At 47.2% G+C, this 14,785-nt stretch overlaps 1 protein-coding gene across 6 annotated transcripts in view; it reads right to left on the bottom strand.

The window, feature by feature from the left end:
* LOC147123364 (3',5'-cyclic-AMP phosphodiesterase 4D-like) overlaps positions 1 to 14,785 on the bottom strand; it is a 455,522-nt gene that overhangs the window by 178,531 nt on the left and 262,206 nt on the right. Inside the window, exon 1 of one of the 6 annotated variants that reach the window (XM_085971613.1) lies at positions 11,327 to 11,874. The exons of the other annotated variants lie outside the window; for them this stretch is intronic. The gene's annotated coding sequence lies outside the window, so the exon portion shown is untranslated. Of the gene's footprint in view, positions 1 to 11,326; positions 11,875 to 14,785 lie in introns of those variants that run through there. 6 annotated transcript variants of the gene reach the window in all.

Genomic DNA, 14,785 nt, shown 5'->3' with positions numbered 1-14,785 from the left:
TAAACTGGTGGAGAGCACAAAAGGACCACTCGACAAAAACATCAAGAGATCCATCACCAACTCTACCAGAAAATGATCTCAATCCCTCCACAAGACCGCACTGCCATCAGCACAGATGAAGTGAAGGAGGGTTTAGCCGCAATGAAGAAAGGGAAGACGGCTGGCAGAGATGGTATCCTCCCGGAATTTCTTCAACTGGGCCCGGGGGGCCTTCAAGGGCTGGCGAAGCTGTACACCAAATCTATGGAATCTGGATGCATCCCAAAGGCACGATAGTCATTGCCATACTCAAACCAGGCAAATCGACTGATGACTCGGGAAGCTATAAGCCGATATCACTCCTGTGCATGACCTACAAACTCCTGGAACATATCATCTTCTGGAGAATCAGCTCTCTCACCAAGTCAGTGATCCCAGAAGAACAAGCGGCATTCTGACCTAAATGCAGTTGCTGCGACCAAGTTTTGGCCCCTGCAATGCATATCGAGTCCGGTTGCCAGAAGAAATCTAAGACTGGTGCAGCCTTTGTAGACCTGACATCAGCCTACGACACGGTCTGGATTAAAGGCCTAATGCTGAAGCTCGCAAGGATCATCCTCTGCCTCAAAACACTACACCTGTTATGGACGATGCTGAACAATCGGCAGCTACGTATCCATTTGGGCAACAAAGTCAGCTCACCCCAGTTCTTCAACAACAGTCTGCCACAAGGCTCAGTACTCGCACCGATGCTCTTCAATGTCTAAACGAGTGACATGCCACCAATGAAGTTCAGCAAATTTGTATATGTGGTGACCTTCCCTGGCAACGCAAGCAGCCACCTTCAACAACATGAAGTCCACCACAAGTCGCATTGGTGCGAGTACTGAGCCTTGTGGCAGACTGTTGTTGAGAAACTGGGGTGAGCTGACTTTGTTGCCCAAATGGATATGCAGTCGCCGATTGTTCAGCATCATCCATAATAGGCCATTGTGCTTTCCTGCAGAATGGCGTCTGCGCTCAGGCCACCAGTTAAAATAGCAGATGTGCCGCAGATGTCATTGGAGCCCGATTTACATATTTAAAAAAGGCCCCTCCAGTTTCCAGTGGATGCCCATACCACCTGCTCAGAAGAACAGGCTAAAATTGACGGCAGTGATTTTAACTGCCATTGTAAGGCTGGACAGGCAAGATTAAAATCACCCCTTACGATTCTGTGGTAGTACAACGCATTTCGTCCCATAAAAAGAAAACAAAGATTTTGCTTTACAGATACAGAAAGTGACTCTCCTGCAGCCCTGAGTATAAATCCTGCAATATATTCTTACTATCTCCAAAACATTCCCTATGCACAACAAAATAAAAGTTATAACTGTAAAGTCCGCGCCTCAATAATACACGGACTTCGGGAGAACAGTTTAACAGGTACTTTACTGAACAGGAGGCAGCGTCAGACTGAAAATACAGAAGCCTGCTAGGGCCTTTTATACAGGGGTGGTCACTGCCGGTACTGCAGTCTAAGACCAGTTATTCCCTTAAAGGTACATACACAACAATTCCTTCCCTTTTAGATAAACAGTACATAACATTCATTTAACAACTAAATAATAACTAATTACAATTACAATTTTCTCAGTAATATATACATCAACTGAAATAGTCATTTATAAGTTCAGTCTTTGAGGAGGCTTCCTGATCCTGACTGGATAGTGCCTTTCTCGAGTATCCTGTTCTGGCGGTGGAGTCAATTCTGGCTCATTGTCATTGGTTGGTTCGTCAGCTTCCAATACCCCTGCTTCTGAGGTAGACGCAATCTGTACTTTGGGCTCATTACCAGGTGCACATGCTTGTGGTACAGGTTTGGCTTGTTCCTGTGACTCTAGAATCTGGTCAGCATGGCGTCTCACGATGCTCTCTCCAACGTCCACTGTGTACATTAGTGGTCCCTGCTGTGTGCATATCGTTCCTGGCAGCCATTTTTCTGTTCGGTAGTCATGGGCCAAGACTGGTCGCCCTATCTTGAAGCTCCTGGTTGGCTTCTCATTTATGTGCTGGAACTGCTTATCCTCAACATCTCGTCTTATGTTTGGTTTGAGCAAATCCAAGCAACATCTTAGTCTCCGGTTGAAAAACAGTACGGCTAGAGTTTGGTTGGTTACTGCATGTGTCGCATTCCGGTAAGCAAACAAGAAGTTATCCACCTTGTGTTGCAGTGGTATGTCGTCATTATACATTGCTTTTATGGCCTTTTTAAAGGTCTGAACAAACCTCTCAGCCAATCCATTTGTGGCTGGATGATATGGGGTAGATGTGTAATGTTTCACCCCATTGGGCCAGAAATTCCAGGCCAGAAGCGTGAGTACGGTCGGGTTACTCACGCATCTGGCCGTTGGAAATGCCAGCGTTCAGCAGGAACAGCGCATGCGGGGAACGCCGGCATTTCCAGACCTGAGGTCTATTCACAGCGCGTGCGACTGCACAGGCAGCGCTTGCGCAGAGAACTTTGTAGATTTCACTGATGGATTCAGTGAGGGTAAGTCCCTAGAACTTACACGTGAAAAAAGCAAGTGTAAAGTTGTTCATTGGCTGGGGAAGGAGATATATTTTATGGAGGAGCTTATGAAATGCAATATTTAGGTTTGGGAAAGGGAGGGAAGTTATTTTAAGAAATTTTAAGTAAGTTTTAAACTTTAATTTTTTTTTTTTTTAAACGGGTTTTCAGAACGGTAGGTAGAAGGAGCAATTGTGGCTGTGTGAATGGAATGTGAGAATGAGTTATGTATGTATGTCCACATATATTCCTTTACGTATATGTATGTATGTTTTATATTCCTTTACTAATGATAAATGATCTGGATCAGGGAATTGGATGCAATATTTCCAAATTCGCTGACGACACTAAACTAGGAGGAGGGGTGGGCTCTGATGAGGATGTCAGGAGGCTACAGTGCGATTTGGACAGGTTGGGGGAATGGGCGGATACGTGGCAGATGCACTATAATGTGGATAAATGCGAGGTTATCCACTTTGGGGGTAAAAACAGGAGGGTAGATTATTATCTAAATGGCAATAGATTGGGAGATGGGGAAGTGCAGAGGGACCTGGGTGTTCTTGTGCACCAGTCACTGAAGGAGAGCATGCAGGTGCAACAGGCGATTAAGAAGGCAAATGGTATGTTGGCCTCCATATCAAGGGGGTTCGAGTATAGGAATAGGGATACCTTACTACAGCTGTACAAGGTGCTGGTGAGACCGCATCTGGAGTATTGTGTACAGTTTTGGTCGCCCCATCTGCGGAAGGATGTTCTTGCCATGGAAAGAGTGCAACGGCGATTCACCAGGCTGATACCTGGAATGGCGGGAATGACCTACGAAGAGAGATTAAATAGTTTGGGCTTGTACTCACTGGAGTTTAGAAGATTGAGAGGGGATCTCATCGAAACATATAAAATTATGGCAGGCCTGGACAGGCTGAATTCAGAGAGAATGTTTCCAATGGCCGGGGAGCACAGAACCAGGGGCCACAGTCTAAAAATAGCGGGCAAATCATTTAGAACAGAGATGAGGAAGAATTTCTTCACTCAAAGAGTGGTGAGCCTGTGGAATTCCCTGCCACAGAGGGCTGTGAAGGCTAATTCAATAAATATTTTCAAGAGAGAATTGGATATATTTCTGAAGGCTAAGGGGATTAAGGGTTACGGAGAAAAGGCGGGGACGGGGTACTGAACTGGTAAGATCAGCTATGATCTCAGACGAAGATCAGCCATGATCTCATTGAATGGCGGAGCAGGCTCGAAGGGCCGAATGGCCTACTCCTGTTCCTATCTCTATGTTTCTATGTTTCTATGTATGAATGTATATTTTTAATTATGATTTTCCAATAAGTTACTTTCTCTGAAAGTCATAATTAAATAATACATTCATACACATAAGTAAAGGAATATATACATAACACGCAAAGGAATATATACAGACATACATACTTTCAGAAGCTCCACGATAAGAAATATCTTCCTCCGCAGCCTCTGGAGCAACTGTACCCATGCTTTTTTCATGTGTAAGTTGTAATGACTGGACCTCACTGAAAGCATTAATGAAAGCGGCGAATTATACTGCGCACGCGCTGCCTGTGCAGTCGCACGCGTTCTGCCTCTGAACCCCTTCGTTCAGAGGACAGGAAATGCCGGTTTTCCCCACATGCACTGTGCATGCTGAAAACCGGCATTTCATCCGGCCAGATGCGTAAGTACCCCGACCGTACTAGCGCATTTGGAAGGGAATTACTGGGCCAACATTTTACATGTCAATAAAATAAAAAATTTAACAATTGCACGACTTGCCCCCTCGCATCTGCGACTGAGGGTCCAAGGAGGTGCATTGCGCAAGAGGTCATCATCGTACGTATCCTCACACTGTTCCCTTTGGGGAACTGTATGAAGTAGTGGAAGGATTTATGGCCGTGATTAACGCTCATTCTGTGACCGTAACCATCTTTGAACCAGCCATTAGGGTGGTTAGTCCTATGGCGGGAGGGTTTTATGGGCTCCCACAACCCATCTGAGCGGGGGGGGGCCACCAACACCCACGGACGCAAGTATCCCGCTGGATGTCCACCCAGAATTTAAAGTTGGAGCTCCGACTCCACTTGCTGGGACTGTCTGGAGTGGGGTTCAAAACCCTACTCCTTCTGGCCCAGCGGCGGGGATGCTTACTGCTACGCAAAAGGCCCACTCCGCACAAAAGGTGACACCCATACGTTTCCTGCGCCTTTTCCCTCCCCGTGACTGGAGCCCTATGCTGCCATTTCACGTTGCTAATTGGATTGGGCCTTTGTCATAGCGGTAGGATCCCCGCCGCTGGGCCAGATCAGGGTAGGGTTTCGAACCCCGCTCCAGACAGTCCCGGCAAGTGGAGTCGGAGCTCCGGCTCTAAATTCTGGGTTGACATCCAGTGGGATATTTGCGTCCGTGGGTGTGGGTGGCCCCCCCTCCTTGTATAGCTTGTGGGAGCCCGTAAAACCCTCCCGCCATAGGACTAACCGCCCTAATGGCTGGTTCAAATATGGTTACGGTCACGGAATGAGCGTTAATCATGGCCATAAATCCTTCCACCACTTCATACAGTTCCCCAAAGGGAACAGTGTGAAGACACGTATGACGACGACATTGCTAAATAAATAAATGGAATTAAAAAAATTTTTTTAGGGCTTTTAAAAGTCTTTAAATTGCTTTAATTCTCTTTAAAACTACTTCAGATTACTCAAAATAATGTAAACATTTTAAAAAGTTTATAAAAGTTACCAAAATCTTCAAAAAACTTCCAAAAACCTATTTAAACTGCTGCTTTGCATGTAAAAATCCTTAGCAGCTTGACAGAAACATTGGGGGCGTGTCCAGTGAAACTGAGACCTCAAGGGGCGTGTCTCACTTACACTGCACGCTCCTGCCTTCGCGCTGGCTGCACTCCTGGGCGGCGTGACGTCACACGCTGCCCGGGAATGTGCTTTCTATTTCTGCAAGTTCAGGCGTCCCAGAAGCTGATCGTCACGAGCGCCGGGTAAGTGCAAATACGGGGCTTGCACGCGCTGCAAGCCCCGTTCTGGAATTTCTGGGCCAATATTCTTCAGGAACCTCCGGAAATCCTCAGACACAAACTGTGGGCCATTGTCGGAACAAATCTGTTCTGGCAACCCATTCCTGGTGAAGATGGTCCTTAGGACTGCAATAGTTTTCTCTGTGGTGGTGGAGGACATTTTAATGACCTCTGGCCATTTCGAATGGGCGTCCACAGCGATTACAAACATTGAGTCCATAAATGGACCAGCGAAATCAATGTGTACCCGTTGCCATGGAGATGAGGGCCACTCCCATGGATGTAGCGGGGCCTGTGGTGGAGCGTTTTGGACCTTCTGGCATCCTGTGCATCTCTTGGTCATATCCTTGATTTCTTTATCGATTCCCGGCCACCACACAAACGCCCTGGCTAGGCTCTTCATTTTTACCCTTCCCAGATGACCCTCGTGAAGCTCATTGAGCACTCTATCTCTCAACTTGGGTGGAATTACCACTCGGGATCCACACATCAAGGTTCCCCGGCACACTGACAGCTGTTCTCTCCTTGGCGAGAATGCTGGCAACAGTGAGTCGCCATATGCTGGCCATCCCTTCACCGTCAAATCATAGACCCGAGAGAGTGTCGGGTCATTTCGGGTTTCCTTCTCAATACTTGCGTTTGTAACAGGCAAACATTCGACTATGGTCGCATGGAATATCTCCACAGGGTCCACTGCAGGTGCTTCTTCCGCCGTAGGCAATGGTAGGCGCGACAGCCCATCAGCAATTCCATGTTGTTTCGTACCTTTGTACTCAATGTCATACTGATGTGCCCCTAGAAAAAGTGACCATCTTTGCAGCCGTTGCGCCGTCATCACCGGAACGCCCTTCATTGGGTTAAAAATTGAGACCAGGGGTTGATGATCAGTCAGTAGGGTGAATTTCTGCCCGTGCAGATAGTGATTGAACTTCTTCACCCCCCACACCAGGCTGAGGGCCTCCCTGTCAATCTGGGCATAGTTACGCTCAGCTGAGGTTAGCGAGCGCGATGCAAAGGCTATTGGCCTCTCTGAACCGTCACGGAATTTGTGTGACAGCACCGCTCCAATGCCGTAAGGTGACGCATCACATGCCAACCGAATCGGCAGTGTTGGGTTGTAGTGGGCCAATACTTCTTTTGAAGTGATTAGGCATTTACATTCCTGAAAGGCACGCTTACACTCATCACTCCATTTCCATGTTACACCAGTTTGAAGCAGGGCGTTCAGTGGGTGCAGAATTGTGGATAAATTCGGCAAGAACTTATGGTAGTAGTTCACCAACCCGAGGAATGACCTCAGTTGCGACACATTTTCCGGTGCTGGAGCCTTGACTACAGCCTCAATCTTGTCCGGCGACTTATGCAACCCTTCCTCATCAATCATGTGGCCACAATACGAGATTTGTCTCCTGAAGAACTCGCATTTGGGGCGGTTGGCTCGTAGCCCATATTCCTGCAATCGCATGAGCACCTGTTCCAGGTTGGCAAGGTGTTCATTGTCATTTTCGCCCATAACCAGGATGTCATCCAAATAACACTGGGTCCCCGCGATCCCTTGCAGGACTTGTTCCATTGCCCTCTGCCAAATAGCCGGGGCCGATGCTACCCCGAATACCAGTCGATTGTACTGGTAAAGGCCTTTGTGAGTGTTTATCGTGAGGTATTTCCTAGATGCTTCTTCCACCTCCATTTGTAGATACGCTTGAGCAGGTCAATCTTCGTAAAACGTTTCCCTCCATATAGTGAGGCGAAAATATCTTCTATCCGCGGAAGCGGATACTGTACTGTGTGCAGGACTGGGTTCACAGTCACCTTGAAGTCCCCGCAGATGCGAACCTTCCTTGGCTCCCCAGGCGTGCTGCTCAATGCTTTCTTCATTACAGGAATGATGGGTGTGGCCCACTCGCTCCAGTCCACCTTGGACAGCACACCCGAACGCTCCAGACTCTCCAGCTCTGCTTCAACGCCTGGGCAGATCGCGTAAGGTACCGGTCTGGCCTTAAAAAATTTTGGGTTTGCATTATCTTCGATTTTTATCGTTGCCGTTACTCCTTTTAGAGTCCCAAGTCCTTGTTGGAACACCTCTTTTGCGTCAGATAGAATTTTTGACAGTTGTCCAGGTGTGACGTCATCATCCTTTTTATCAGTCACAGTTAGTGCCTGAATGGGATGCCAATCCAATTGTATTTTTCGGATCCATTCACGTCCCAATAATGGTGGTCCTCCATCTGGTAGTATATATAGATACAGTTTCTGTGTTTCCTTTCCGTTATATTCAACTGGCACCCTTATTTTTCCTCTGGGGTAGACCTTTTGCCCCATGTATGTCTTCAATACAATGGACGTGTCCTTTAAGGGTATGTGTGACAATAGCCGCTCATAGTCTCGTTGATTCATGACAGTTAGGGCTGATCCTGTGTCCAATTTCATCTTTACTGGGGACCCTGCTATCATGAGGGTGACCCAAATGGTTCGGTGATCTTCCTTTGCGATCACGTTGTGTAACTTTAAACAACTTAGTCTCCTGCTCCCGGAGTCCTTATCACTCTCCTGATCTTCTGAACTATTATCCGTCAGTTTCTTTACTTTCCTGTACTGTTCCTTAGTAGTTCTTGTCATGTTGGTCTTCTTTCCCGACCTGCAGACTCTTGCTATATGTCCCATTTTTCCGCATTGCCTGCATATTTTGTCTTTAAACCAGCAGTCCTTCTGCTCATGGGTTGCTCTGCCGCAGCGATAGCACTTTTCGGCTCCATACGCCATTTCGTTAGTGCTGTATTCTTGTGGTTTCTGTTGTATTTCCACAGCTCCCCGTGCTGCTGCTTCGTAGGATACTGCCACGCTGAAAGCCTGTTCTCGCGTCAGGTCCTTTTTTGAAAGTAGTCGTTTCTTGGTCCCTTCACTCTGGAGCGCGCAGACAAACTTATCCCGTAAGGTGTCTGCCAGTCCTGCTCCGAACTGGCAGTGCTTCGATAACTTGCGTAGTTCCGTAAGATAGTCAGCATTGCTCTCATCTTTGTGCTGGTTTCTTTTATGGAACTTGAATCTTTCTGCTATCAGCAGTGGTGTAGGGCTTAGGTGTTCCTGTAAGATATGAACAATCTCCTCAAAACTTTTCTCCATTGGTTTAGCTGGGGTAATTAAATTCCGCAATAGGCCGTACGTATTCGCACCCATCAGATTTAATAATACCAACGCCCTCTTTCCATCGGCCACCTCATTTGCCTTGCAGTACACTTCGATTCTTTCTACATACGTGGTCCAGTCTTCTACCTCGTTGTCGAAAGCAGTGATACTGCCACTATTCGGCATCTTGGGCGATTTAAAATGGCGCCTCCCGCGCTTTTGCTTCTTCCCCAATGGAATAAAATGGCGCCTCCTGCGCTTTTGCTTCTTCCCCAACGGGATAAAATGGCGCCTCCCGCGCTTTTGCTTCTTCCCCTTACTGCCACGCTGCTCCTAGCGTTCTACGGGGTAATGGCGGCGACCCGCAGCTTCGGCGCGTCTCGCTTTCCTTCCCCCCCGTCTAGTTTCTCTCCGCTGTCCTGTTCTTGAGCACCGACTGCACCCTGTGTGCTCCACCCTCTCTCTCTTGTTTTCTTTTCCCGGCGACGCTGTGCGGCCCATTTTGCAGAGCCGCTCGATCGAGCTTGAGCCCGCCGCAGTCCGGAAGGGTCAGCGCGCTACCTGCTACCAGCACGATTCGCTGGAACCACAGTCTCTCCCGCAATTCTCCGAACACCGATGGATTCTTTGGGCGGTTGCCCTCGGTCGACGCCCGTTGCTCAGACTACGACCTCCCAGGACCTTCCTTTCAGGCGAGATCCCCGTGAGATGATGCCACACTGCAGGTGAGTTCGAACTTACTCGTTGCCACTGTAAAGTCCGCGCCTCAATAATACATGGACTTCGGGAGAACAGTTTAACAGGTACTTTACTGAACAGGAGGCAGCGTCAGACTGAAAATACAGAAGCCTGCTAGGGCCTTTTATACAGGGGTGGTCGCTGCCGGTACTGCAGTCTAAGACCAGTTATTCCCTTAAAGGTACATACACAACAATAACACAATGCACTGGATTTGCCTTCTCTAGCTGGAGGATGATCAGGGTCCTTATCCAAGCAGGGCGGGCTGCCAACAGGACCTTTGCCACCTGCCTCTGGGAGGTTGGGGAAGGTCGAGTACTAAGACAGAAGAGAAGGCCACTTAATGGGAGCAAACGAGCCCTGAATATTTGAGGAATGATTTTTTTTTAACCTTATCCAAGTCCTAAAAACAAGAAGGTTGTGAGGCCACAGGCAAAGGAGAGGTGCCGGCTCCCGAACCCGTTCTCTTCAAAGGAGGCACCACTGGACATTCTGCCACTGCCCTAGGGAGTATCACCATCTCTATCCTGATGGTCAATGGAGTTGCAGGATGAGCGGCAGAAGGCAGAGAAACGGAGCGCGTTGCCAGGTCCCGCCTCTCCACCAACATTTATATGTGATGGGCTGGTAAAGGATAGCTTTCCCTGCTGGGGCAGGGAGAGGAATATCTAACCAGTTCTGACGAAGGGTCATCGACCTGAAACGTTAACTCTGTTTCTCTCTCTACAGATGCTGCCTGACCTGCTGAGTATTTCCAGCATTTTCTGTTTTTATTTCAGATTTCCAGCATCCGCAGTATTTTGCTTTTGTATTGAGGAATATCTAAGTCAGGGTGCGAATGCAGCAAATAGGACACCCTCCATTTTCCGACACGACTCCGCAAATCACTCTTGATCCAGACTTTATTGCTACCTTACATCAATAGGCTTACCATCGTTTATGTGTATCTAAAGTTAATTACACTATAGCACAAGTATTGAAACTATACTGATGCTTTGCCAACCAGTGCTAATGATTTTTAAGAATTCTGCTGTTCTGTACTATATCTCTAAGTGTTTACAACAATCTGCATTTGACTGTGAAGAGGCTCCAGGGCAAGATTTGCATTTGCAACAAGGTTGCACAGCAAAGAAATTCAGTTTGTCAAGTGACAAATTGTAGGACACTTTCCACATGAATATATTAATGGCAACAGGACTCAGAGGACTTGCAGAATAAAAGAACAACAAAGGTAAAAGATAATTCCAGAAACTACAACTCAGAAAGGTGAAAATACAACATGCTGCAAGTTTACCATCTTTATGTGAAATGAGAATAGAACACTCGCACGGAGCAGGAAAGGCAATATGTAAGGATAGTATAAACTGTTTAATCATAAAATTAAAACAGTCGTAGTACAAGGTTTTTAAAAAAGGACAAAATTCCTGGGTTGCAGAAGAACCGAAAAGATATTGGGCTGGGGGACTCAGGAATCTTCCTCCCTCCTATGTCAAGGCGACATGTCTGCGGAAATTTTCAAGCTACGCGGGGAATTTCACCCGGTGTACCTTCATGAAGCCTCAGTGGAACTCTTGCCAGCTGAGAGCTGGTGTGTGTCCCGTTGAGGCCTTTGGAAAGGCCCCAAGTCCACACCACTCAAAGGCAATCAATCTCGGAAGCATGCCTGGTGCCATATTGGTTCAGGTACTCAATAGGCGTCCCTCTTTGCTGCCTGAAACAAAAATAACCACCATTTAAGATTGTTAATTAGAGTCCTGCACCTAAATCAGAAGCCATTTGTGAAATTGATGTCTGTGCGTGCCTGAAATGTCATTTCCTAAACCCGCCTAACAAATCATGACAGGAACGGTCATCAAGCAGCTTTCACAAATGGTATTTAAAAACATCCTCACCTCCATTAATGTTAAGTCTCTGGTTAGTCATTTCAGGCTTCTAGGGTGCTTTTGAGCCAAGTTTTTGGTTGTTTTAGCAAGTGTCTGTCAGAGAAATATTTTTGCAGCGTGTGTCTGTGGAGGGCAGGAACTGTTTCACAGAATTTGCTTGTTCTCAATTGCTGACCATGATAATGCTGCCGGGCATCCCCTTGAAGTTCCCAAATCAGGAGGAGGAGGAGCAGCAAGGTAGGCAGCAAAGACCTTCACAGGCTGCAAGAAAAGGGCAAAGGAAGCATTACAGTTTGTGGGTATTCAGAAACAAAATATCACACCTGAACCTCATAAAAGAGCAGTGTGTAAGGCATTTCAACAGGGAGACAGTCACTTGCCTATGCCAACCTGTAGGAGTGAGAATTGGAGTCCAGGCAGATCCCTATCTTTCCTGATTTTAATTTCCATTGAGCGATGTATAATGGGCGGCTGAATTGATATCGCCCACTTGACATTACCCCCGCTGAATGGAAGTACGCAAGCAGTGCAGTTGGGGCACAACCCAGTGTAATGGATCTCTGCATATTTCCCAAAAATAGGGGCCCTTGGCATGCAAAACAGAGGAAAAATGGCCCCTATAACTGCATTCTTGAGCACTAAGAGCCCCTTTTTTTATTTGATTATGGGATGTGGGCGTCGCTGGCAAGGCCAGCATTTATTGCCCATCCCGAGTTGCCCTTGAGAAGGTGGTGGTGAGCTGCCTTCTTGAACCTCTGCAGTCCGTGTGGTGAAGGTACTCCCACAGTGCTTTTAGGGAGGGAGTTCTGGGATTTTGACCCAGCGACGATAAAGGATCGTCAATATACTTCTAAGTCAGGATGGTGTGTGACTTGGAGGGGAACGTGGAGGTGGTGGTGTTCCCATATGTCTGCTGCCCTTGTCCTTCTAGGTGGAAGAGGTCGCGGGTTTGGGAAGTGCTGCCGAAGAAGCCTTGGTGAGCTGTGCAGTGCATCTTGTAGATGATGCACACTGCAGCCACAGTACGCCGGTGGTGGAGGGAGTGACTGTTTAAGGTGGTGGATGGGGTGCCAATCAAGCGGGCTGCTTTGTCCTGGATGGTGTCGAGCTTCTTGAGTGTTGTTCGAACTGTACTCATCCAGGCAATTGGAGAGTATTCCATCACACTCCTTACGTGTGCCTTTTAGATAGTGGAAAGGCTTTGGGGAGTCAGGAGGTGAGACACCCGCCGCAGAATACCTAGCCTTTGACCTGCTCTTGTTGCCACAGTATTTGTGTGGCTGGTCCAGTTAAGTTTCTGGTCAATGGTGACCCCCAGGATGTTGATGGTGGGGGATTCGGCGATGGTAATGCTGTTGAATGTCAAGGGGAGATGGTTAGACTTTCACTTGTTGGAGATAATCATTGCCTGGCACTTCTGTGGTGCAAATGTTACCTGCGACTTATCAGTCCAAGCCTGAATGTCGTCCAGGTCTTGTTGCATGCGGGCATGGACTGCTTCATTATCTGAGGAGTTGTGACTGGCGCTAAACACTGTGCAGTCATCAGTGAGCATCCCCATTTCCGACCTTATGTTGGAGGGAAGGTCATTGATGAAGCAGCTGAAGATGGTTGGGCCTAGGACACTGCCCTGAGGAACTCCTGCAACGATGTCCTGGTGCTGTGATGATTAATCTCAAACCACCACAACTATCTTCCTTTGTGCTAGGTTTGACTCCAGCCAGTGAAGCGTTTTCCCCCCAATTCCCATTGACTTGAGTTTTACTAGAGCTCCTTGATGCCACACTCGGTCAAATGCTGCCTTGATGTCAAGGGCAGTCACTCTCACCTCACCTCTGGAATTCAGCTCCTTTGTCCATGTTTGGACCAAGGCTGTAATGAGGTTGGGAACTGAGTGGTCTTGGCGGAACCCAAACTGGACATAAGTGAGCAGGTATTTGGTGAGTAAGTGCCGCTTGATAGCACTGTCGATGACACCTTCCATCACTTTGCTGATGATTGAGAGTAGACTGATGGGGCGGTAATTGGCCGGGTTGGATTTGTCCTGCTTTTTCTGAACAGGACATACCTGGGCAGTTTTCCACATTGGAACATAAGAAATAGGAGCAGGAATAGGCCACTCTGCCCCTAGAGCCTGCTCCGCCATTCAACAAGATCATGGCTGATCTTGGGCTCAAAGCCACTTCCCCGCCCGCTCCCCATAACCCTTCATTCCCTTATCTTGCAACAATCTGTCTATTTCCACCTTCAATGTATTTAATGACCCAGCCTCCACAGCTCTCTGGGGCAGAGAATTCCACAGATTTATGACCCTCTGAGAGAAGAAATTCCTCCTCATCTCAGTTCTAAAAGGGCGACCCTTTATTCTAAAACTGTGCCTCCGCGTTCTAGATTTCCCCGTGAGGGGAAACATCCTCTCTGCATCTGCCTTGTCGAGCCCCCTCAGTATCTTATATGTTTCAATAAGATCACCTCTCATTCTTCTAAATTCCAATGAGTATAGGCTCAGCCTGCTCAACCTTTCCTCATAAGTCAACCCCCTCATCTCTGGAACTAACCTAGTGAGTTGTTTCTGAATTGTCTCCAATGCAAGTATATCCTTCCTTCAATAAGGAGACCAAAACTGTATGCAGTACTCAAGGTGTAGTCTCACCAATACCCTGTACAGTTGTAGAAGGACTTCCCTGCTTTTATACTCCAACTCCTTTGAAATAAAGGCCAACATTCCATTTGCCTTTTTGATTACTTGCTGTACCTGCATAATACCTTTCTGTGTTTCATGCACAAGGCCCCCCAGGTCCCTCTGAACTGTAACATTTTGTAATCTCTCTCCATTTAAGTAATAATTTGCTTTTTTATTTTTCCTGCCAAAGTGTATAACCTCGCACTTTCCCACATTATACGCCATCTGCCAAATGTTTGCCCACTCACTTAGCCTGTCTACATCCCTTTGCAGATTCTTTGAGTCCTCTGCACAACTTTCTTTCCCACCCATCTTTGTATCATCCGCAAACTTGGCTACATTACACTCGGTCCCTTCATCCAAGTCATTAATGTAGATTGTAAATAGTTGAGGCCCCAGCACCGATCCCTGTGGCACCTTACTAGTTACCGTTTGTCAACCGGAAAATGACCCATTTATCCCGACTCTCTGCTTTCTGTTAGTTTGCCAATTCTCTATCCATGCTAATATATTACCCCCAATTCCATGAGCTCTTATCTTATGCAGTAAACTTTTATGCGGCACCTTATCAAATACCTTCTGGAAATCGAAATACACCACACCCACTGGTTCACCTTTGTCCACCCTGCTCGTTACCTCCTCAAAGAACTCCAGCAAATTTGTTAAACATGATTTCCCTTTCACAAAACCATGCTGACTCTGCTTGACTGCATTATGATTTTCCAAATGCCCCGCTACTGCTTCCTTTAATGAAGGACGCCAGCATTTTCCCAACGACAGATGTT

Source organism: Somniosus microcephalus, chromosome 2 (genome assembly GCF_052327205.1).
Source record: "Somniosus microcephalus isolate GS21.2 chromosome 2, FLI_Smic_1.0, whole genome shotgun sequence".
Classification (NCBI taxonomy): Eukaryota; Metazoa; Chordata; class Chondrichthyes; order Squaliformes; family Somniosidae; genus Somniosus; species Somniosus microcephalus.
The sequence above is the reverse complement of the archived record's forward strand: the minus strand, read 5'-3'. Positions and strand labels throughout refer to the sequence as shown.